Here is a 24814-nt window from a genome sequence, read left to right on the forward strand (position 1 = left end):
CAGGAAGCCCCACTAACCACTCACCTCTTGGCCAAATTTAAAGACCCCCTCAACGCAGCACAGGTGCCAGCACCTTCCCTGCACTAGGTTCTGTAATTACCTGTCCTGTTTCCCCTACATGAGTGGTCTTGGCAGCAGTGCCGTGTCTCTAAACACCATCCCGGTGTCCGGGAGCACAATTGCTTGGTAAACCTCTGCCGAATGAAAGGGTGGGGTCTCCCCAGGCCACACACATGACATTAGGGGTAGTAGGAGACTTTGGCAGGAAATCCCCTGAAGCTACTTGATCACCTCTCTGGGATTAGCTCTGGTCCTCTGTTCTCTCCCTGGACTCACTTGGGCAGGCCCCAGAACACCGTGCATTTGGCTCTGCCACATACATAATAGGTGCTCAATCAAAGCACAATCAGTGAGAAGGTGAAGGGCAGTCTCCCATAAGACAGTTCAGTTTTTTCGGTCATTTACAGACCGGATGGTCATGGAGAGAAGGGATTACAGGCTTGCTCTGCATCTGCTCTTCTCGTCACAGAAACACATGGAATGAAAGCATCTCCATTAATTGCCATGGATCTGTCTGGAAAGTCTTCCTGTTTATAATTTGGGCAAATTGTCCTGTATCCTCTCTCAACGCACGTCTGCGTGCAATGTGCCTTGGGGAGGTATTGATTTATTTTCTGTTGTGAGCCTAGCCCCCCGTGAGTGTCTGCTTCCTGCAGGTGCACGGATGTGGCCTTCCTAGGGCAGCAGAAGTATCTCAAGTGCATTCCTTCCCCAGATGGGACTCCCATGCTCCTGCCCATGAGCAGGAAGCCTGGAGGGAGATGCACTTACTTCAGGTCCCCTGGCTGTGCCTCAGGAATGAGGAAGCAGGGTCTTAGGGGGAAGCCAGACAAATAAACAGAGGTGCTGGTCATGGGGATTAGGGGACACCGGAGGCTCCACACAGAGGGCAGGGGTTGTCCCCAAGCAAGCCAGGGAAGGGACAGCAAGTTGAGTCAAAAGGTGACCTGGACATGGATTCTGGAGTCAGGCACACGTGGGTTTAAAGCTCTAACCTGAGAGAAGCAGCCATGTGACCCAGGCAGAAACAGAGAAAGCATCTGAGCTTCAATTTGTTCACCTGCAAAACCTAGGGGGAAGAGGGGTGACCTGCCCAAAGCGGGTGGTGTTTGCACAGCATCCCTCCCAGGGAACCACACCCCTGAACATGCTGTGGGTCCTGATGAGAATGTCCCTTGAGCTGCACCCCAGAAGCTCTTCTTCCCACAATGAGGAAGAAGAGACATAAGCAGAGCAGGGCCAGTGGGATCCCACCTGGCTATGATCACAGGCCAGAGGAGAGGGCTCCAGAAATTGCTGTGTATTCACAGAGACCTCCTTCCTTTCCTTTCCTTCTGCACACGTGGCCAGCCAGATTTCCTGGCCTCCCTTTCTGTAGACAAGGCCGTGTGTCTGCCAGCCAACAGATGCTGGACAGAGAGGTGGCCTGGCTGCCATCAAACCTTCCCAAAGAAGCCCTTCCATGGGCTCCCCCATTCTGGTGGCTGGGGTGGAGAAGGCCCCCTGGGTGGCCTCAGGAGCAATGTGTTGAAAAGGGAAGAGCCCAGAAAGAGTCTGGGCCCAAGGGACAATGCTATGAAAAGCTTCAGAAAAACTACTCCCAGATGAGGCCAAGACACCAGGCCCTGACATCTGGGGCTAAACAGAGGAAACAGCTGGATAGAGAATAAGCCTGGCCTGCCCGTGCAAAGAGCGCCTGTGAGGATCAAGATCCTATAGTGAGAATCTTGACCTGTGAGTGGTCAGGAGAAGCCCCAGACACGAGGTTTGGGTTCAGGGACCAGCCCATGGGGGGCTAGCTGCACCCCAGGCAGCCCAGATGCAGGGTGAAGACTCACTCTGTCACTTCAGGGAGTTTGGGTTGCTTTTCTTCCAGAGTCATGCTGGGAGCGCTCTGAGTCTGGCTGTAAAGCACACAGCGCCGCAGGTCACTGGTTCTGACAGATCCAGGCTCGTAGCCTCTGGTAAAGGCTGGTGTCCTCGTTACAAGGGTGAAGGAGCTCTCTGGGCTCTCTTTTATAGGGGCACCAATCCCACTCACAAGGGACCCCTCTTAGGACCTAATTACCTCCCAAAGGCCCGCCTCCAAATACCAAAACACTGGAGCTTAGAATTTTAACATAGATTTGGGGGTCACACAAACATGTGGTCACAGCAGTGACCTTAGTCCTGGTCTATACCTGTTGCCACTGCACCTTGTCAGTTTGGCTTTTGTGCCAGATTTTTCACTTTCTAACCAAACATCACAGTGAACATTCACATTAAAGTAAGTGTAGTCTGGTAAAGCCACCTTTCTGTCCCTGGCTTCTGTGATGGTCTTGTAGCTGGTGCATTTTAAAATAACATGTGGTCCAAGCTGAGAGACCACCAGTGATGATAGCCTGTTCTCGACCCTTTCCAGACCCCATGTCTGTCTCTCCTGCCTCCCAGCAGGGGCAACACTTGGTGGACAGCCAGGTGTGCTATGGTCCGTGCCAACACCCCAAACTCCTCAAAGTCCCCAGTTGGCAGTCAATCACTGGGATCGGTAGGACTTTACAAACCAAACATGAAGGCTGAGGCAAGCCAAGCCGTCCTGCCGTAGAACATACAGACAGGGAGCAGCCTGCAGGCATGCTCTTGCCACAAACGATCCTTTCTTTATTGCAAGGATAAAGACGCAACCAAGTATTCATTTTATTGTTTGCTAATGCTTTTAAAATTTTGCAATAAACCCCTTTGGCAGCAATGAGCTAAAATAATGAAAGTACACGTTTATTGAAAACCAAGTACTGAACTCCTCATGGTCATTAAAATTATGCTGAAGCTGGAGTTTGCACAAAATGCTCATTCACGTTGTCCACGGACCCTAGCGAGGACGCCGATCACACAGCAGCTTCTGCAGCCAACGTTAGTGGTGGCTTGAGGAGGACCTTGCCCCGAGTTGGGATCCCACCATATGTGGCTGCAGTTCTCCTGCACATCATGCCTTGTAGCATCATTTTTCTTTTAGATTACAGGCTGTGCTTCCAAACTCAGTCTGCTCATTTCAGCTTCTAATTTTTCTTGTGCACGCGTGAAAGGTGAGCAGTTAGCGGTTCATATGCCAGTGCCACTAGCAGAAGAAAGACTTTGTAAACTCGTCAAGGAAGCTCATATTAAAGGATGACATCAGATACTTGAGACAGGAAATCAGTAAATTCCGAGAACCGCTCAAAGTTTTAAATCCCACTTATGAACCGAAAATGCAGCTTTCAGAATTTCATCCTGTTGGAGGCAACACACCTGAGACTATTGTGAGCGCTGTTGCAAATTCACTTAAGAAGTTCCTCGCTGAAGATAAAATTATTTGTTTTATTGCGGTGATAGTATGCATACGTGTGTGATAAAAGTTTCAGGATAAAAGCCATGTTCTGATGGTAAGAAACGTGTGGAACAGGAAGGAAGGAGGAACGCATAATTCAAAATTGTGTCCACTGAGTTGAGACAATCTAACAACCAAATCCCAGAAATTGTCCTTGACAAATTATAAATATTTATATGCATTCAAAGTAACTAAATAGCAACATGTTAGAACAAGAAGATACTGAATTAAAATGAATTAAAAAAAAATACTCTTCCATGTGGCAATTTGTGCTCTTCTTTCTGTTTACCATAAAGAAGATTGTGGAAATGTGTGAGCCTTTGGAGAGCTTCTTTGTAAATCAATCTGAGTGTCCTGTGATGGCATGAAAACTTTTATAAATAAATCCTCTGAATTGTTGGTTGCATCAAACCAGTTAACAACAATGACAATCACAACAGCAACTCCCGCTTTGGAGCCTTTGAGAAAATTATAATTATTGAAAACAAAGCTTGCAAACAGGAAGACGTTTTATTTATCAATATACAAGAGGAAGGGGTGTGTGGAGAGAAATGAATCAAGACAAATCCTGACAATATGTAGGATTTGGTTTGGAAATGATAGGATTGTGCTTTGGAATAGCTCAACTAGTAGACAGCATCTTTTAATGAAGCTCTAATTTTAATTAAGCAAATTAGTATCCTGTACTAAAATGGAACAAAATTAAAATATCTGCAAGTTTGCTGCATCTAAATATAAAGGAACGTTCAAGACAATCATACATGAGAACAACAGCAAAACAATTTATTTGACGAGTTTTTATCTTGTAAGAATATTTGTCAAAGAAAGCTTCTCTGGGTGGTAGCAAGAAGCCAGACTCTGTAGATGCATTTGGGTGAAATATTTACACATCTCAATGCAGAGAAAAAAATAGCTGTGAACATCTCCTCCATGGAGCTGAATTTGCTCTGAGCTTACCAGGTACCCCTGCACCTGCAGAGAGAAAATTATCTCAATTAAAAATGTTATGGTCTAACAGAGAGGAGTCATCTTAAGGTGTCAACAATTTCAAATGTACTAACAAAAAAATTACAGCTTTGAGGAAGGGCGTAAGCAGTTTTACAGAAAAAATTTAAATGTTAACATTCTAATGAAAAATGTTATTCTTTAGAAAAATCCCAGTGGGTCCACAAATATAATAAAACCCACATAGTTAAAAAATACCTCAAAAACATATACCTGTAATTATTTTTAGTGCCCCCTTCACCCTGAAACATGCCCCAGTTTGGGTGGCAGACTGAATAATCCGCCTGCTTGTCTGCCACAAAGATTTTCAGACTTTGGAATCTCCCGGCAGCTTATTCCATTCTGACGCAGGGAACCTGAGACCTACGTCATTGCTGTGTCTTCAATCAGGGTGTTTTTTATATTTATAATATAAAAATTTTTATATTTATAATACCGTGGGATGCTAAGATCTTAGGTGCACAATTCAACAAGCTCTGACCTGTGTGTACACCCGTATGACCAACACCCAGCCAGGATATGGAATGTTTCCATCACTCTGGAAAATTTTTTATGCTCCTTTGCCATTAATCCCCGACCTTCTAGGTGACCACTCTTCCTGTTATCTGAACGCAGAAGGATCTGGGTCGGGCCCTGGCTCAGTCACAGGCTGGCTGTGTACGGTAACTTGGGTAGATGCTCAAACTTTCCAAATGTGGACCCTCCATCCATGGAATGAAGACTAAGGGTTGTTGAGAGATGCCACGAGTTAAGGTGTTGGCACGGTGTTGGGCATACAATTGGCGCTGAGTAAACCAGAGCACGGTCAGTGGTGATTGAGGATGGAGCAGAACAGCTTCGCACCAGTGCAGGATGCTACCACTATGGAGGGTCTGAGAGAATGAGATTCCACAAGCAGTTCCGTCATGGTGTCCTGCTCTGCCCTACCTGTCTGCCAGATGCCCTACCTGTCTGCCCTCCACCACCACCACCCCACCCCGACCTGTCTTCTTGACACAAAGACTTGTGGCCATCTCCACCGCCTGGAGCTCTATCCTCTCCCTAAAAGCTCTTCTCTGGTGACACTCCAAGAAGGAGCCAGGTCCCCACCCCCCATGCATAAGTCCCCCTCCTGCAGCCCCTTGCCATGGCCCACGGACACGCGGTACTAGTTGCCCCATAAAGATAAGCCCAATGTCCTTGTTGCATGTTGCCCTTGGTGTTCCAGCCACCGGACACAAACAGAAAGACACAAAACAAGTGAGCCTCCGCACAATGGACCCACTGATCTGTGTCACCGTGCTCTCCACCGCCGTGATTGGTTCATCAGAACACCGTGCTTACGGGGGCCCATGAAGGGCTGTTTTACAAACTGAATGCTAAGCAATCCTACATGGGAAACAGGGAACCCTACTGTGCCCACTTTACGGATGACAAAACAAGCTCAGTAAAGGTTGGCCACCCACACCACCAGCTGAAACGTGCTGGATCGAGACCGTGAGGCTGGCTCTGTCCTGCCCAGCCTGATGGAGATGTGGGTGTGCACATCCTGTCTGCGTCTCATCCTTCACTGGGCTCCAAAACCACCTGGGAGTATTCCCTGGCCTGGTTCCCAGGAACCCAAATTCAGCAGGTCTGCCTGTGACAGTCCGTCTGCCTGCTTGGAGTCCCGAGGAGATTCTAAGGCAAGGGACGCAGGTGCCGCCAGCCTTGGGTCTCCCAGTCTGGAGCGCATGGGAGCCCTGTCCCATCTCAGTGGCTTGACCTCACTTGCGCTCAGTCCCTGCACAAACCTGTGACCACAAACGGGAGAGGGAATGGGGGGGCTCACATTTCCTGGCTTACTGAGCCCCCGTCCCCTGGACCCAGACCCTTGGGGCTCTGGCCCCCGCCCCCATCCCCCTGGGGAGAGATGATGCAGAACAGCAAACGTCTCACCGAAACTCAGTCTCACATCTGTGTCCCACAATGCAAATGCCAAGGGAATTATTTTTACCTTGCAAGGGCTTGTTGAACGTGTCTGATAATGTATTTATAACGGCCCGAGGAACTCAGCTAGTAACAACCGCCCTGAGTGACAAGGAAAATTGTTAGAAATTGTTCCCTGTAAAAATAACGAGCCCTGCTGAAATGAGCCAATCAAAACAGCCTTCTGATGGCTTCCTGCACAGACAGGTGTGGTGGGATGGGGAGCCCATCCTCCGCTGGATTGTGGGCCCCACCTGGCCGGCTCTTCGCCCCTATTTCTGATACAGGATCTGAGTGTGCAGGGGGTTGGGGGCTGCTCTGTTTCTTGATGCCCACGAGCAGCTATGTCCCCTGGGCACAGCACTGGGAGAGCCTGGGCATCAGGGTGGCCCAGAGGGAGATGCAGAGAGTTAGTACCATGGCCTGGGGGATGATGCAGGTTGGTTTGCACTAATCCCTGGAGTCTCCAGAACCAGGTTCAGCCCACTGGGAGGATGCCCCCTTGGGGTGCTCAGGCTCCCTCTACCGAGTGTGGAACAAGCCATTGCCACCCAGCCGGATTCTCGGGCCGCATCCATCTCTGCCTCCCCAGGGCTCTCCCTGCACCTCCTTCTCCTGGCTGCTGGCTTCTTCCCAGATCCCTGCCCAGTGGAGAGGAGGACCGCCTTCTGCACCCCAACAGAGCCAGCCTGTATGTGAACAGAACATACTGCAGGGTCTGTGGGCACCTGTCTGCTCATGTTTCCTCTTCTAGAACAAGATCTTCTGGGGCCCATGAGCTTTGCCTTCATCTCCCAGGTTTCCAAGATTGAGGGAGGTTGAGACTAGATGCCCAAAACCTGAGCACTGGATGAACAGATGAATGAATGAATGAATGAATGAATGCGGTGGAGGTTGTGTTTGCAAAACTGCACGCTGCATGTGCGTGGTCCTTGCTGTTAGGGACAGGTGTCACATATTCCCCAGTATCATTATGTATTTCATCCATCTCTCCTCCTCACTGCTGATTTCGTGACCAGGTCTGCAGATGTTGCAATCTGACCTTCTTTATCTCTCCCTGGTCCCCATTCCCACCCTCTGCCTGGGTTCAGGGCTCATCAGCTATCCCCGACTCACTTTTGCAGTCTCCCTGCCTTCCCCAGCCCCTCCACAGCTCCCCTCCTCAGGGCCCAGAATGAACATGCCTCTGCTCTCTCTGGCTCGGCTGTGGCTCCCCAGCACCCCGACGTGGAGGCAGCACAGGGAGCAGAGCCGTCCACACTCTCCGCCCGCTCAGCTCCTCGCTGCCAGCTTCTGCCCAATGCTCTATGCAATGAATTCCTGCCACATTGCTGCACAACCTGGGGCTTCTTACCTGGGGGTCTTTGCTCACCCTGTCCCCTTGGCCCCAGCAGCCCACCATCCTCATCAGCTCTCCAGTGCTTACTTACTCTGGATTCTCCAAGCTCTGGGGCCCAGTTCCCATGATTCCTCGACCCCTCCACTCTCCCACACCCTGCACCCTCCTGCCCACCCCCAGCTCCCTGCAGCTGGGGCAAACTCTGCTGTGGTCTTGGTGCTTTGAAAGCAAGAGCGGGTGTCACCATCCTTGTGCCTCTGGCGTGGTCCTCTCTTCCTGGGGTGGCTACCCACCTGCACACCCTGGTTATCGGAATGCACATTCAGCAGGCTGGCTCTGAGCTCTCGTGGAAGTGGGAGCGCCGCTTGGAAAAGTCACAACCAGAAGGGTAAGGTTTTCTTCCAACCCATTTGAACAAATGGAGCGACCCTGGGCTCCGGCACACTGTGTACAGCCCACCCCCGCCACGGCTCTGTGGGCTGCTGTTGGTCCTCTGTTACAGGGGGAACAGGACATGTGCAGTGTGGAGCGGCCATACAAGCAGGTGTCCAGGTTCCAGGCCCCCCTGGCTCCGCAGCACCCCAAAACATCCATGAGAGCCCCATGCATACAGCAGTCCAGGAAAGAGACTGAGGCCGACGTGGCTGGAGGCCAAGCCCTCGGGGAGGCCAGGGAGGCTGTGCTCGCCTGTCAGTAAGGTTCTAGGTCTGGGGCTTATCCTCTGGGTCCAGGTAACTGGGAGTGTCCACCAAGGCCCAAACGAGCAGCCGAGCAGTAGGCGAGGAGGCACGAGTTCAGTGTGAAGGTCGGCAAGTCAAGGCCCGGAGTGAGGAGGGGCGGCCAGAGCCAGGAAGGGACAGCACCAAGCACCGGCGGCAGAGGGGTGGCTGACTCAGCACCCGGGGCAGGTGCCCTGCACTCACCTGCCCTCGGAGCCGCGGCTGACTTCAGAGTCGACTCCCTCACTGCAGCGGACCCCAAACCCGGTGGAATAAAAGCGTTTTCTCTGCCGCTGCCAAATGACGAGTGTGAAAGCGACAGTGTCTATGTCAGCTCTTGGTTCAAACCAAGTCAGGGATGAGGCAAATTGGATCATTATTCATTTTATCGGTTACTTATTTTTAGAGCAATCTAACAATTACATGTAAAGTGCAGAGCATAAACCTGATTTACAGCGAAACTGTTCATTTACTGCCCCCACTTGGGCACCTGACAACTCGTGCTTCTACTTAGCGGGCCCGCCCCTCCTCCCCTCCTCCCTGCCTGGGGGTCTGCATTCACCCAGTTCATTGACAGGAGAACCTTCCAGGTGATGAGGCTGACACAGAGCAGGGTTGAATGCCCCTGGCAGGTCCAACGGTCCACATGCTATCATCCGGAGACCTGTGTGGACACGTCAGAGCCACTATAGCTGAGGCCCTGGGGTGGGGAGGGAGGGGGGCAGGATGCAGCAGGGGGCCAGCTGGAAAGGGCCCCCCCATAAGTGTGGCTCCAGCATCACCCCTCCCCCAGAGCTCCTGTTACCTGGACCTGTGGCACCAGCCCCATGACGTGGCACCTGGGGGATGGGCACCCCAAACAGGAATGGATTGATCTCTGCACAGGAGCCCCTCCCGTTCTTGGATGTCCTTCCAGTGTGAGCAATCGGGCTCTGGATGTGAGTGTGATCCCCCCTAGACTGTCCCTCTGCAAAGCACAGCCTGCCGTGGCCTGGGAGCACCCAGACACCATGCAGTGGAGGATTTTGCCCAGAGAGGATTTTGACCTTGGTAGTCCAAGAGGAGCTGTCATTGTGTGCTGATCCCCAGATAGATGAGCTACTGGGCAGAGGGAAGCAGAGGCAGGAGCTGGTGGCTGGAGTCGGGGGTGAGGCAGGCAGCCCCCCGGTTTGCCGGGTGACAAGAACATCCAGCCCAGGCCACAGGCTCCACAGCCAGCCCAGAGACCTTCTTTCTGGGTTCTCACCCACTCCGTCCTGGCTGAAGGGAGCAGGAGGCACTGGGGAGTTCTGGGCAGGCAACTATCTACCTTCCCACCCGCACAGTTTTCTCTTCTAATTGCACTAAGGTGAAATGATAATTCATTGCTGTGGATTTGTATTTATTTGAAAACAAAGAAAAGCACCTGAGATTGTGAAGGGAACAAAGCCAATTGGTAATAGAGAGCCGCCTCAGGCTCTGGGAAAGACAAAGCCAGGCCCCTGATTACTCCTGGGGTGGGGTGAAAGGGGCCTGGGTCTATAGGGCCCTTTTGTTGTCTCTGCTGCCAGAGCTCCTCTTAATTGCCATTTAAATTATTCAGGCAGTAGGTCAGGCCCTTCTGCAGTGGATGGAGGAGGGGGCTTCTTTTCAACCTGGCAGCTGGAGGGATGCCCCGTTGCCTGGTGTCCTTAATATTTGTAAGGGCTGTCACCTTCCCTTTCTCCCCTGGGCACCTGATTTTTGCTGCCCACCATGCACTCCTGTCTGAGGGAGAGGACACCCTTATTTCCTTTTGGAAGTCCCATCTCGTGCTCTCTCGGGGGTCCTGTGGGGCCTTGACCAGCTCCAGCCAGGTGACAATTCTCACCTCTCTGGTCACAGGGATCTGTTCAAGGAAGGGCACAAGAGTAAAGCTAGCCTGGTTCTGGTGACGCCAGAGCATCTTCTGGGAAAGGCAGGGCAGAGCCCAGACTCCAGTGTCTCCCATGGGATGAGCTACAGAGAGGTGGACCCTAGTGGCCACTGGCTGGGCAATCATTCTGCAATGATGAGGGGAGACTCAGAAAGTCAAGCTTGTGTCCCCCCAAATTCATGCCCACCTGGGACCTTTGAATGTGAGGATTTTACATATCTGATTGGTTAAGTGAGGTCACACTGGACCTTCTTCCTAAGAAGAGGAGACACACAGACGCAGGAAAGATGGCCACATGGCAAATAGGCAGGGATTGGAAAGATGAATCTGCAAGCCAAGGAAAACCAAGATTGCTAGAAGCCCCTAGAAGCCAGGAGAGAAGCAAGGGGGATCTTCCCCAAGAGCTTCCAGAGACAGTATGGCCCTGAGGACACCTTCATCTCAGACCTCTAGCTGCCAGCACTGTGACGCTGGCACTTGACACTGACAAATCCCTGCCACTGAAGTTCCCCAGGTGGAGGTGCTCTGTTTGAGCAGCCCCAAGGAGCTTGTTGCAAAGTATTGCTGAGCTGTCTGGTGTGGAGGCTTGCCAACCTGTGGACCATGGCATCAGGGGGCCTCATAAATGACCTGCTTCAGCTTGGACTGTGTGACATAGGGTTTTGGTGACTTGTGACCAGAGGATTTCTAACTGAAACAGTCTCTGTAATGAATGCAGGGGCATAGTTGTCTGGGCAGGAGCTGGGGTATATGTGTTTTCCCCAGGAGACATGTGCTCGGGTCATGCAACGAGCATGTAACCAGGCACCACCACCCCCAAGTACCCTTGTAACCTCAAAGATGATCCAATAAGGCCCTGCCTTTAAAGGCCTCCATGCTGCAGAATAAAGCGAAAGTACAGAAGAGCCACCTAAGAATTCACAGATGGCTCGATCCTTTCTGTCTGGTTTCATTATCAAAGGCTGTATTTAGACGGCAACATTTAAAATAAGACTTTCCAATATCTCATCTTAAATGATTGGGGGAAAATGTGTTATTTCTGAGCAACATTTTAATATGCTGTATAAACATTCCTTCAACTTCTATTACTAAAGTTCATAAAAATTGAGTGCTTATTGATGGAGAAGAAAATACAGCTCTTGAGTGTGGAAAGCATGGGACCACTCCTCACAGACAGCTCACCTTCACTGCTTAATCCTGTTTCACGCTGAGGAGGAGGATAGGCCACCACATTTCAGTGCTTGTATCATGGGGTTTGGATGACACATTTTCAAATTCAGTAACAACTGGTTGTTGATAACAGCCTGATGAGGAACACATCTCCCATTTATTTCAGCTCAGGAAATAGTTAAATAACTTTGTATAATCACACAATTAGGTATTTTTGGAATGAACTTCTGTCTGTTTCTAAAGTTCCTGTTTTGTTTTGTTTTTTACTGGATCACACTTCATCTCTAGGGGTTTTAAAGGAAGAAAGGCCCAGTGTGGTTACAGCCTAAGCTGTGGTTGTACAGAATTCTGGTCTGGGGCAGAGTGGAGGACTTGCCTGGTTAATCCCCAATTCACCATCTGTGTATCCTTCCCTCTTCCTTGTGTGTTCTAGAACATGACCCAAAAATCTTAATATGAGGAAGTGCTTCTCAGAGGACTTATTTGCATTTTGCTTTTCCAGCAAGAAGGAAGAAGTGAGCATTCACCTCCTCCCCACTGAGGGTCTGCACCTTCTTACTCCACAGTACGATAAACTAACTTGTATTCCTACTGTCTCTCATGTAGGCTTCTCCCCTAAGGACGTGAGCACAGCAGCTAGACCTGGAGTAGGCCCTCTCATGGGCCCCATGTCCCAAGAGAGTGGACTTCTGAGTGGCACACAGACATGTGTGCCAGGAAGGGAGCAGCCAGGCAGCCAGGAGGCTAGCCCCATGAGGATCTCAGACAATGGAAAACCCCCTCCCTCTTTCCCCAGCTGTCCCACTTAAGAGGGATCTAGAGGTGATTGTCATGGGTGGGGGGGTCGATGTATCCCACTACAGATGAAGGAAGACGAGGACCACTGACCCACTGCTGCATTTCCCTACTCAGGAAACATCCTGTGGTTTCCATTCAGATGCTTCTTGACACACCGTCCCCCCAGGTCCTCTTCTTCCCCAGCTCATCCCATTGGGGAAAGATCACCCCATCCAGCAGCTGTGCCTGCAAGGGCAGCTGCCACCTCCCTTTCTTCTGAGCACAGGGCTGCCCTCCTGCCCTAAAAGACAGAAGTGATGTTTGCTAAACAAATACCACGGTCTTATCTTTTCATATGGAGGATATTCCTGCAACAGGCAGAAAAGCTACCTCAAATGTCATGCTGCTACAGTGGCTGCCTTGACCAGGCTATAGGATATGCATGGGACGTTCCTTTTATCCTCACAGGAAGGTGTTCATGTTTATTTAAGAAACTCATAAAGGAGAGTGTAGGGGGCCAAACAGTGGCCCCCAAAGATATGACTGCATCCCAATCTCCAGAATGTGTGACTGTGACCTTCTCTGGCAGAAGGATCCTGAGAGGAAGAGGTTATCCCAAACCATTCAGGTGGACCCTAAATGTGATCATGTGCATCTTTGTGGGAGAAGGGCAGAGAGAGTTTTAAGACAGTACATAGTATGGAGGAGGCAATGGGAAGAGCTATGAGTTGCAGGACACCCAGAGCCCTGCAAGCTGAAAAAGGCAGGCTCCCCTAGAGCTTCCAGAGAGCTTGGCCCTGCCAATACCTATGTTTTGGACTTTGAGCTCCCAGACTAGAAGAGAATACATTTTTGCTGTTTAAGCCTCCATCAGTGGTACTTGGTTATGATGGCCAGAGCAAATGAATACACAGGTGTAAGAGCAAAATACTCCTTCAGAGGGGGTTTCCATAAGAGGACAGTGATAAAGCCCCTCTCCCACAAGGAGCCTGAAATGCCCTGAGCCTGGGGGCCAGTGCTCTGGGGAAGGAGCAGAGACCAGCCCACAGGGACCACACTGGCCACACCTCAGGGTTTAGGTTTTATTCCAAGCATTCAGGACAGTATTGAAGTGTTTTAATGAGGAGAATGATGGATCTGACTTACATTAAAAACAAACAAGTTAACAAAAACTGCCATGGAGGCTGTTTATGGAGAACAGACCTGCACTGGGCTTAAGACACTTGGTCTATTTTCAAGTGGAGAAGTCAAGCAAGCAAAGCAGTTGGATGTGTGTTGTCTGGAGCCCCAGGGATGAGATAGACTCTTGTGGATCACTGGCTGCTAGGGGTTATTCATAGCCAGGGGCCAGATGATACACATAGGGTGGGTGCAGTTTGAGACATGGGGCTCTCCAACCCTTAAAGATTGAGCCAAGGAACAGGAAGCAGGATTGGGAAGATTCTGAGAATCCAAGGAAAGAGGGTTGGGAAGAGTGAGTGGTGAGGTATGAAGTGCCCAGGGGAGGGTGAAAGTGGGGGGACAGGGGTGTTCAGGGAAGGAGGGGTCCAGGAAATGCACCAAAAGCTCTAATGTAATGAAGATGGATGCGTTCTTTGCATGAGACAGCATGGAAGTCCTTGGCAACCTTGAGAAGGTTAGGTTTTAGTCGTGAGGATGGAATTGACCATGTGCCAGACAGGTTGCTGCTGATGAGAAGCTGAAGCAGTTCCTGGAATCCACTTAACCCGACGCAAAGCATCAGTCATAGCCGCCACCCTTCCTGAGAGTAAGTTATTAGGGAGTCATGCTTGAGATTTTCTGAGCCTCGAGGTCGGTGGAAGTGCTGGCAGGTGCACAGAGAACTCTCCCTCCACTGGCATAGGTCCTCAGAGTTACCAGGCAGCTGTTGGGTGCTGGCTCAGTAAATCCACAGGGGAATATGGGAGCCACCCGATTGACAGTCTGTTTTTCCCTTTACGGTGGCCTGGTCAACACTGGCATCCAGGGAAAAGGCTCTTTTAAAACACTGATAACCGAGGTCACTGTGTCCCAGTCATGGGGGCTCATCATGTTATGAAGGTACTCTAAATGGCACATCCGATAAACGACTGTGATCTAAAGTACACAAAGCACTATAAAAATTCAACAAGAAGGTAACAAATCACTGGATTAAAAAAAATGGGCAAAAGGTCTGGGCAGGTACCTCGTCAAAAAACCTAGAGAGATGGGAAACAAGCATATTAAAAGATATTTCACATTGTATGCCACCAGTGAAATGAAAATTTAAAAAATGAGATGTTGCTACACACCTACCTATCAGAAGAACCAAAATCCAGGACACCAACACCACCAGATACTGGTAGTAGGGAGGGATGTGGAGCAGCAGGGACACTCACTCCTCACTCATCTCCTTTGTGGGAATGTAAAACAGCACAGTCATTTTGGAAGACAGGTTGGTGGTTTGTGGTTTTTTGTTGTTGTTGTTTTGTGTTGTTTTTACAAAACTAAACGTATTTTTACCATATACTCCATTAGCTACTCTCCTCGGTATTTACCCAATGAGTAGAAAACATACACAAAAACTGCGTATGAGTGTTGATAGCAGTTTTATTCATAATTGTCAAAACTTGAAAGCAACCAAGATGTCCTTCCCATAGGTGAATGGGGAAATAAATAGTGCTCCATCCAGACAATGGAATTTTATCCCACACTCTTTTAAAAGAGAAATGAGCTACTAAGCCATGAAAAGACATGGAGGAACATTAAATGCATATCATTTAGTAAAAGAAGCCAATCTGAAGGCCACATACTATATGATTCTAACTACATAATGTTCTGAAAAAAGGCAAAACCACGGAACAGTAAAAGGATCAGTGGTTGCAGGAGGTGATAGGGGAGAGAAGGGATGAATAGGTGGGGAGCACAGAGATTTTTAAGGCAGAGAAACTACTCTTAGGTGATGGTGGACACACGTTATTACCTATTTGTCCAAACCTATAGAATATACAACACCAAGAATGAACCATAATGTAAACTATAGACTCTAGGTGATCATGACATGTCGATGTGGGTTCACGGATCACAATGGAGGCACCACTCTGGTGGGGATGCTGATAATGGGGGAGACTGTGCATATGAGGGGGCAGGGGTGTATAGGAACTCTGTGCCTTCCCCTCAATTCTTCCCTGGACCTAAAACTTCTCTTCTCTAAAAAAGAAAGTTTACATGTAAAAATATATATATACCCTAAATGTGTCAGGATGAATAGCCTTTCCCGCACCCCCAATAACTGCATTAGAGGCTCAAGACCAGGTATGCAAACTGCAGTCTGGAAGCTGGAACCCCCAAATTCCTAAGTTCCTTTCTAAGTCACTCCTGAGAGTCATGAAACTAAGGTTAGAAGGTAGACCAGCTGGCTCAATAGATTCCTCACCCCTTGCTCTAGTGTGACTCCTAATATTACATATACATGTGCTATTTAATGGAATTATACACCTATTAATTCACAGATTCCTGATTTTGTCCATGTGTAGAAACGAAATTCAAAACCAAAGCTGCCTCGCGGTCTCTTATGTGACTCCTCTAAACCTGAAAATCTTCTCAAACTCATCCCAAGGGGATGTCCTCAAAATACAGCTGGAATTGAACGATTAATTCTGACATTTTCCTGTCTACAGCCGATGATGGAATTCTCAAGAATTTTGAAAACAAACCCCTCCAGAGGATGGTGCAACGTGGCTCCCAATGGGGACTGGCCGGTATCCCCTCACTACAGCCAGATTCCATTCACCTGACAGTGGCCCCGGGGTCTCATGGGCACATCTGACACCAAGCAGGACTGGATTCGTTCCCAAAACAATAACCCTCTTTGTACCTCTAAGACTTGATGTGCACACCTCAGACCTCTACTCTGAATAGTGATTCTTAAAATTCTGCTAATAGGACATGAACCTCCCAGTGTCCCTGAATTTGCTAGAGCAGAGAACAGAGAAGTCTGGAATCAAGGTCTTGCCTGGGTATTGCATGATGCTTCCCATCTTCGCCTCTGCAGAGATCCAGCCCCTAATAGAGCACGGCAGACGGAAAAAATAAGACAAAAGTGGGAATTGAGATCCCTTGCTAAAACCGCCCTCGGGGGACATGTCTGGTCTGATGTACGAGGTGTTGTTGACTCTTGGTTGAAGGGCGACAGAGCTTCTCCTCCCAGCGTGTTCGCGGCTGCACCCCAGCTGTGCTCCGTGAGGGCAGGGCTCCCCACTTCACCTCATGTCACTACTGCCGGGGTAGAAACTCACAAGCAAGAGGCCCTTGGTAATCATCATTCAGTGACTCAATTATCTAAAATAAAATTTGCAAAGGGCATCGATCTGGCCTGCTCCATACTCTGCCATTTGTCAGAACACAAGCCTTTGAAAGGGACAGGCTATGTCCAACGTTATGACTGGGAAAGCTCTTTTCACTGGGGATTCGGCGTCCGTCTCCCGGCAAAGGCCACCGGAAGGACGCCTCCGACCCACCTTCCCACTCCCACGTCCACATTGAGAGGGCCTCTTGCGTTACGCAAGTCTCTCTCCTGCTGTCTGCGTCTGCCTGCTTTTATCTGTGAAGTTTCTGCCATGAGCCATCTAGAAAATCTTAATTCTCAGGCTTTAAAAGGAATTGTGTTTTGCCAGCTGATACGCTGGTTTTTATGACACCGTTGGGTGCAGTCCCTTTTCTTTCAAACAGAAGATTGCTGAAAAACAATTGGAAACCTGCCCGGATGACAAGTGTGAAAACAAACAAAGCAGAGGCGAGGCGGACAGAAGGATAAAGTGTCCGCGGGGACCGGGTGGGCCTGGGGCGGCTCCAAGAGGAAGCTGATACACCTGGTCCAGCCTTTCGGGCGATGCACCCTGGCTCCTGGGGAAGGCAGTCCACTCTCCGGGGAGCTCTTTCACTGAGCCCTGGGCCCCTGGGGCACAGCCTAGTCGGGGGGAGAGGCTGCAGGCTGCAGGGGGGCTCGGGGAGCTGCCTCCTGGCTGGAAAGGCCACTTCTTTATGGCCCCTGAGTCCCACAGAATTCTGCTCTTTGGGGGAATTAGGGTGGATATACGTGTCTGTTGGAGGGGTTACACTTGCGGCTATTGGGAAGCCTTTGTTTTCAGAGCATCAGACAATTCTGGGGTTTCTGGAACACTCTGGAAGACAACAATGTGTTCTCCTGTAGCCCTCATTCAGGTGGAGGTATGTTACCATGTCTGCCAGGGAGAAGCAGCCCCATGGGGACAGTACCCAATGGCAGGGGACCCAGGGAGGAGCCACAGCCGGCACACCCACCCTGAGCAGCACAGCTTTTACTGACACCCTCGAAATGTCAGGTTGAGTGGGGTCAGGGAGGAAGAGTGAGCCCATTCTACAAGTATGCCTGTCCCCCCTTTTCTGGCAGGAGTGACAAACAAGAACTCACTGACGCCTGATTCTATTTGGCTATCTCAGAGTTGACGGTGACATCCACCCCATGGCATGTTCCTATCAGCAGCCACCTCACCTGACTAGGATGAATGGGGACACACAACAATCACCCCATCAGCAGCAGAGGATCTGGTGGCTCAGAAGCAGGGTGACAGGCAATGTCAAACGTCAGGACAAAAAGGAAAAGGCAGGACAGGGTAAGCTGACTTATGGGTTGGCTTCATATGGGAAGGAACTGCAGGCTCTGAGTGCTACATGGGACTGGTTTTCATGAGCTGGCTGGGACAGGGGGGAGAGGGCACAGGAGGGTCTCGGGGACCCCCTCACATAGTTCCAGACTGACCCAGGAGCCTCACAGCTGTCTGGTTAGTACATGGAGGTGATGATTTGGGCAGCAGTGTAAGTGGCCCTTCTTCCTCACTCTGGTCCATCTGCAAAGGTGGCCCCACCTCCTGTTAGGGTCTGGGGTTGCTGTGACAGTCCATGAGCATCACGATCCTAGGCTCCAAGGGGCCATGGACTCCCCTACCCAGGATGGCACGAGCCCAGGCCGCAAGCACTCCAATGTCAGGCTGGGAACCTCAGAGGTCTGCCTGGGGAAAGAGGAAGGGCAGACACAACAGGTGTGTGTCCAGGAGGACGGTGGAATGGGAGATGTATTTGCAGGATCTCGGTCAAATGCTTCACAAGCACCTCCCCATCTTGATGCTCCAAGTGTGAAAAAGTCAGATTATAGTGCACAGCCAGCTTCTGCATCCTCCACACAGGCGTGGTGCTGCCTGCGTGGTCATCTTCCCGGACTCGGTGAGTCCGGGAAGATGACTCGGCACACACTGAGGTCCCCGAACTGCAGGCCCCCCTCTTCCCAGTGCCGCCACCCTGTTCAAGGCCTTTCTAGACTACCATCACCGCACCCTCATAATAGGCTATGGGGTCTCTGGCTGCAAACCTGCTCTGTCCCTTCATGATTCCCATTTCACAGACGGGGAAACCGAGGCCCAGAGAGACTAAGCCATTAGTCCAGGACACATAGCTGGCTCTAGATGACATCCAGAGCAGGCTCCCTCTGTGTCTGACCCCTGAGCCTCCACTGTCACCCGGTCCTGCCAATTTTCAGCCAAACTCAGCTTGCTCAACCAGAGCAGCTGGAACTCCTACCCATCCAGCAATTCCCAGCCACGTCTCAGGTCCCAGGGCTGCCCAGGACAGCCCCCTGCCTCCAGCTACATGATCTCTGCCATCTCCGTGCTTGGCACAGCAGAGCCCTGGCAGACGTGGGTAAAAAACCCCACAGGTGACAGCAGTTTACTGGAATTTTGTTAGGATTTGGAAGTTAGGGACCATGAAGTGTGTGGGGAAAAGTGAATCACTTCGCTAAGAAGTGACCCGAGCCATGTGCCGAGCACCCACACGTTGGTAGCTGATCGTGTATTGCCTGTGGTACGTTTGCTGGGTCACACGTGATTCCCCAGGTCCTGGGTAGGTAAGTACCTGGTAGGCACAGCGTAAATCCCAGCCTTTCCAATGTTAGGCACGTCTCCTCTACCTAATCGAGGTGTGCCTAGTATTTGGTGGTTGTTAGACTGCTAAACAATTTACTAGGTGCCACTGAGAAAATCTGATGACACCATCAAAACTTCACTTCTTTGGAAAAATGAGTCTGGAATGAGAGCAGCTATGGGAGTCCCGGCGCTAAACTCACAAGGCGAGGGCACCTCCCACACATCAGTACCCGGACGTCGGCTGCGTGCGGACCCGTGTCTCCCTCCTGTGGGTCTGTGAGCTCTTCGCAGGGACATCTGTCGTCGTCCATGTCCCGTTGCCTGGATTGGAGCTGGATCAGCGAAGACTTTCTGCAAACCTTCCTTAAGTAACACGTCTCCTGGGGCACCTAAAATATGCTTTTTATTTATAAACAGTGTGATTATATCCAGCCGTCCAAGAACTCTATTAGCTAAAGTGAGGCTCTCATGTGTGCATCACCACTGATTCTCACGGGGTCTAGACTGCCGTGGCGCACAGCCAGTTTCTCACGTGGGAGGCGCGATACCCACCTGAAGTCGAAGGAGAAGAGGTAAAGGACCCACCGGGCTGCATTTGTGCACCTGGGGAGCGGCGAGCTCACACACGTACGTGCACCTGTTCACACTTACTCACGGGAGAGAGCACCCCTGGGGGTTTTCTCCAGGAGCAGCCAGTGAGAAGGCCGTATGTGAAGCATGGGAGATGCCAGGAGATGCTGGAATATTGTGGCTCGGCCTTCTGGAGCCTGTGAGGGCTCCTCTGTCTCCCAGTGGCCCTGGAACCCGCTCTGAGCCCACCTGGCTTATGTAGGCACGTCTGCTGAGCTCTGATGCCCCCAAGAGAAGGGGGGAACCCTCGGGGTGCCCACTGACTCCCCGAACTGGGACCTGGCCCCACACTCCAGGAGGGGAATGCCAGGACCAACCACAGGGCTTCCCAGGGGGGCTGCTTGATTGGTGCCAGCTGAGGGGCAGGTTCCACAGGTCAGGAAACCAAGCCCGGCAATGTGGGAGACACTGCGATAAAGGGGACTCCATTTTACCTCCTTCCTCTGGACTTGGGACGCTGCCCAGGACACATGCCCCACGACCAGCTCAGTCTGGTTCAGCCTATAGTGGGCAGCTCAGATGTCCAATGGTGGGGGACAGACTGGCAACTCTCATTTATTGCATGTGTTGAGGTGGGAGAAAACCTCAGACCCAGTTCCCCGGTGGTGGGGGCCGTAGAACTGGATGAAGCATCGATCCTACCCAAGGGGGTCCCCAAGACCAGCAATGGCAGCTGTAGGCTGAGGCGGATTATAGCACAGCCTCCAGGACTCCTGGGATTTGGGGTTCCAGCAGGTGACACAGAAGGAGGGACCGGTGGCAGCCACCTCCACACTCCTAAGGAGTCCACTTGCAGGGGAGGTCTGTGGCCAGCCCCTCCAGGTGAGGCCCCTCCCCCTCCAGGTGAGGCCCCACCTTGCTCATCCGGTGTGGCCAGCATCACAGATGCCTGAAGAATGTCTGCCCAGCAACAAATGCTGTCACCGGTGCTCACGTTGTGCTGTCAACTGAAATTCTGAAATTTCAGCACCTGGAATTTCTTTTTTTTTTTTTTAATTTTTTTAAATTTTTATTTATTTATGATAGTCACAGAGAGAGAGAGAGAGAGAGGCAGAGACATAGGCAGAGGGAGAAGCAGGCTCCATGCACCGGGAGCCTGACGTGGGATTCGATCCCGGGTCTCCAGGATCGCGCCCTGGGCCAAAGGCAGGCGCCAAACCGCTGCGCCACCCAGGGATCCCAGCACCTGGAATTTCTTAAATATTTGGCAACTCCTTCTGCAGATGCAAGCATTCATGAGTGTAAGCTCCATTTTGCAGAAGGAAAACCTGAGGTCCAGAGAAACCATCAGTGAGAAGAGGGTATGTGGCCCACGGATGCCAGGGATTTCCACCGTGAGATTCCAGGATATTGTTGAAGCCTGGCCCCTGCCAGTGCTGCGGGCTTCTCTGGAGCGCATGAAGCATCCGGTCTACAAATATTCGTGGGAAGGGCCCACAGTGTGCCAGACCTTCCTCTGGGGGCTGAGGAGTGAGCAGTGAGCAAGCACACAGACGCCGCACCCCTCCTGGGGCTCACGCTCTGGCAAGGCCGTCTCTTCTCCTACTGGAGGATTATGCTTGCATTTGGGATGAAGAGGGACATGTTTCTTAAAGTTTTTAATTCCGGAGACCTTTGCCCATTATTCTCCAAATTCCAAAATACGCAGGTGGCCACATTTGCACCAACTGGTGAGTTTTTCTATTTTATTTTGTTTTGCTTTGTCTTAGTCTTAAAGGAACATCTTGTGCCTTTTAAGACTGTGTCGCCAGGTGTCTTCAGGCCCTGCTGACTGGGTCAGAACCAGCAGAGAGCCGTGGGGCGCAGGCCACACTGTTGCCGGGTCTGTCCAGGCCCCACTCGGTAAGAGGAGCTGTGGCCGCCCAGGGCTGGGACACATCTGTGTATCCGTGCCCAGACGTGGTTCCTGGGATTGGCGGATGGGCTGAGACCTTGTCTCCCCCAGAGATGCCAGAGCTGTGTCCGCCCCCAGGTGGGAGGTAGTGGGGGGTCTCTACCTCCCTGCCCAGCCTGGGGCTGCCGGTGGAAGTGACCAGCAGCAAGTGAGCAGACAGCGGTAGGAGGGTGAGGCACACTGTGGCCGGATGGCCCGCGTTGCCACTAGAGGGCTCAGGCTCGCGTGTAGGCCGCCCCAGCTCCCACGGGAGGCCTGGTGACCTGGCCAGCACAGCCTCACTGCCCTTGGAGCTGAGTGAGGGCCCTGGCTGCCCGCAGTGCCCTCAACCTGTCTCCAGAGGCACTCGGAGCCCCTAGGAGGCCCCAGCTCTGTGTTCAGTGGATGCACCCCAAGTGCGTCATCTTGGGCTTCTTTTAAGACATCTTTGTCCTTTGTCTTTCCCTTTCCTCAAATACTCGGGGCTGCTTGTCACCTGCAGGGCTGCTTCCAGAGCCCTCTGCTGGCTCTTGTCTCACTGGGCTGGGGGAGCAGTGATAGGGAAGGTGCCTGCTGCCCCTGCGGCCCCAGATCAGGCCCCCCACCTCCATGTCACATCAGCCCCAGGGGCCCCAGAAGCTGTCTCCTGAGACGCCCACAAGCTCATGCAGTGGAGGCATCAGAGGATAATCTATCATCTTTGAAATAACAGCAGCTTCTCCTGGGATGGGAGATCAAGAGTGAATCCCATAGCAGGGTGGCTGGCGTCCCCCAATGAATCCACATCCTAATCCCCGGAACCTGTGGATATGTCATTTTATATGGAAAATGGGTCTCTGCTGTTGTGATTAAGTTAAGGATCTTGACATGAGGAGATTATCCTGTCCTGCCAGGTGGGGCCTGGATACGCTGCAAAGCATCCCTATAAACAGGAGGCAGCAGGCAACCTGACACAGAGGAGGCCACGGGACACCTGAAGATGCTGCCCTGCTGGCCACAAGCCAAGAAATTAGGGGAATGCGGGTCTAGAATGTGGCTGAGGCAGGAAAAGATTCTCCTCAGGAGCCTCTGGAGCAAGGACAGCCCTGCGAACACCTGGAGTTCAGACCTCTGACCTCCCAGTGTGCAGCTTTAAGCTTTAAGCTTTAAGCATGTTTATGGTAATTTGTCAGAGTGGCCATAGGACCCTGATAGGGGCCAACTCCCTCTTGTTCTTTCTAGCTCAGCTCAGACCTCACCTCCTCCAGGGAGCCCTCCCTGTCCATCTGCTCACCTGGCTCTGCTCCCCAGGCAGTCTACATTCCCAGGGCCCTGTTCCCCCCAGCCTGCTGTGTCCCTGTCCACTTCTCTGCTCCGCCGTGAGCTCCGTAACTGAACTTGCATGAGGGCACAATGAACCATCCTGTGCCTGCAAAACCTCCAAAGATGTTAAAACCCGACTACTGCACCAGTGACAGAGTGTAGCAAGAAGCATACTGGACGCCCAGCAGGGTGGCGGGAGGGGTTTTCTCCTTCCCGGCATCCCTGTGGGGCATTTGGTGCCACCCAGTTCTCTCTGCTCCTCCTGCCCTGGAGGCCTGGGTTTTGGCATCTGAGAAGGAGTTGGATCTCCTCTCCGTGTCCTCAGGGGGGCCCTCGCCTGTACTCCTGGGGGTAATAAGGGTGGCAGGACTAGCTGTTCTCAGACCTAAGTGTCCACCGCTGGGCTTCCAGGGTAGAGAGAAAGCCCTTATGGCTACAGGGCCATTGATGGCCTCAAAAGTGCAGTCACCTCTGGAGTCAGAGGAAATGGCTCAGACTTGTTAACTCGTGGCTCTTCCAGGACGGCTGAGTCTGGAAAGAATGGCCAGGCCGTGCAAAGTTCCCCGCGGAGGAGGGTCTCCGGTCCACTTCCAGACACAGAGGAGCCAGGAGGCCCATGTGAAGAGTGGATGTTCTGGGTCCAGGCTGGCTGGCCCCACCCTACCTGTGTGCATAGATCCTGCAGCCTTGAGGCCGAGGGTGGCAGGAAACTGGGGGGACTGGCAGGCGTGCGGTGGCCAGAGAAACCACAAATCTGTTCATCTCACCAACAGATATTCACTGACAGCCATGTGCAGGCAGTCTTCTGGGCAGGAGAGAAGTAGCAAGGACAAGGACAGAAAACAGGCCTCCTGGAGCTCACACCCCAGTGGATGAAGCCAGACAAGAAACAAAGAACCCTAGTGAGCAAAGAGCATGTTAGCCAGAAATAAGTATGAGGTGGAGAACAAATCGGGGGAGATGCACAGGGGTGTGGATGGTGGGGTGAGCTTGGGAGAATTTCCAAGTTTAGGGTGATGGGGAGCCATCCTCTGAACAAAGAGCAGAGGGAGCCACTGAGGATAAGAACCACAGAGCTGTCTGGGGGCAAAGGGGACAGCCGGGGAGAGGGCTCTGCGGGGGAAGAGAGCCCAGTCCAGGAACGCCCAGGAGCAAAGTGAAGAGGAAATGCCTCCTCTGCACAGTCTGGCCTGGGGCTCTGCAGCTGCCCTGACAGGAGGCTTGAAATCATGAGTTTTCCTGAAATTCAGGTGACCGACTGGTTCAGCTTCCCTGGCCCTCCAGGCTGAGAGCGGGTCCGGGTAGACTTTACAGAGCAGCGTTGGTCCAATCCTGGGGACCCCTCAGTCTGTGTACGAGCCAGCAGCTTCCCGGTGCTGCTAGTAGACGGGGTGAGTAGCACAAACACAATCCCCAACCTAAAAGAGAGCTTTCCCAGGGTGTGAGCCAATTTCAGGGCATTTACGGAGGATTTCCCCCATCTCTCATGCTCCTTTTTTTAAGAGGATTTACTCAAAGCCTGCTTGATGCATATGGATAGCAGAACACAGATCTTGTCCAACCAAGACAAAGTGAGTGTTTCAAATGATGCATCTCCAGGACCCTGTACCCAGAGGAATGAGAGCAGCCAGGCCTGGCTCCGGGGGAGAGAGACCCCTTCCTTTGGGGATGACCTGGTGTTCCTCTAAGACATCTACCTGCTGCAACGCAGAGACGCTGCTTGAGAATCAGGCACCTGCTTCGTGCTTGCTTGGTCTTAGATGCACCCGCAGGTGGGGGGGTTTGGATTTCCCTGCAGGGATGATGCTCAGAAGAGC

Source organism: Canis lupus, chromosome 3 (assembly GCF_048164855.1).
Source record: "Canis lupus baileyi chromosome 3, mCanLup2.hap1, whole genome shotgun sequence".
Lineage (NCBI taxonomy): Eukaryota > Metazoa > Chordata > Mammalia > Carnivora > Canidae > Canis > Canis lupus.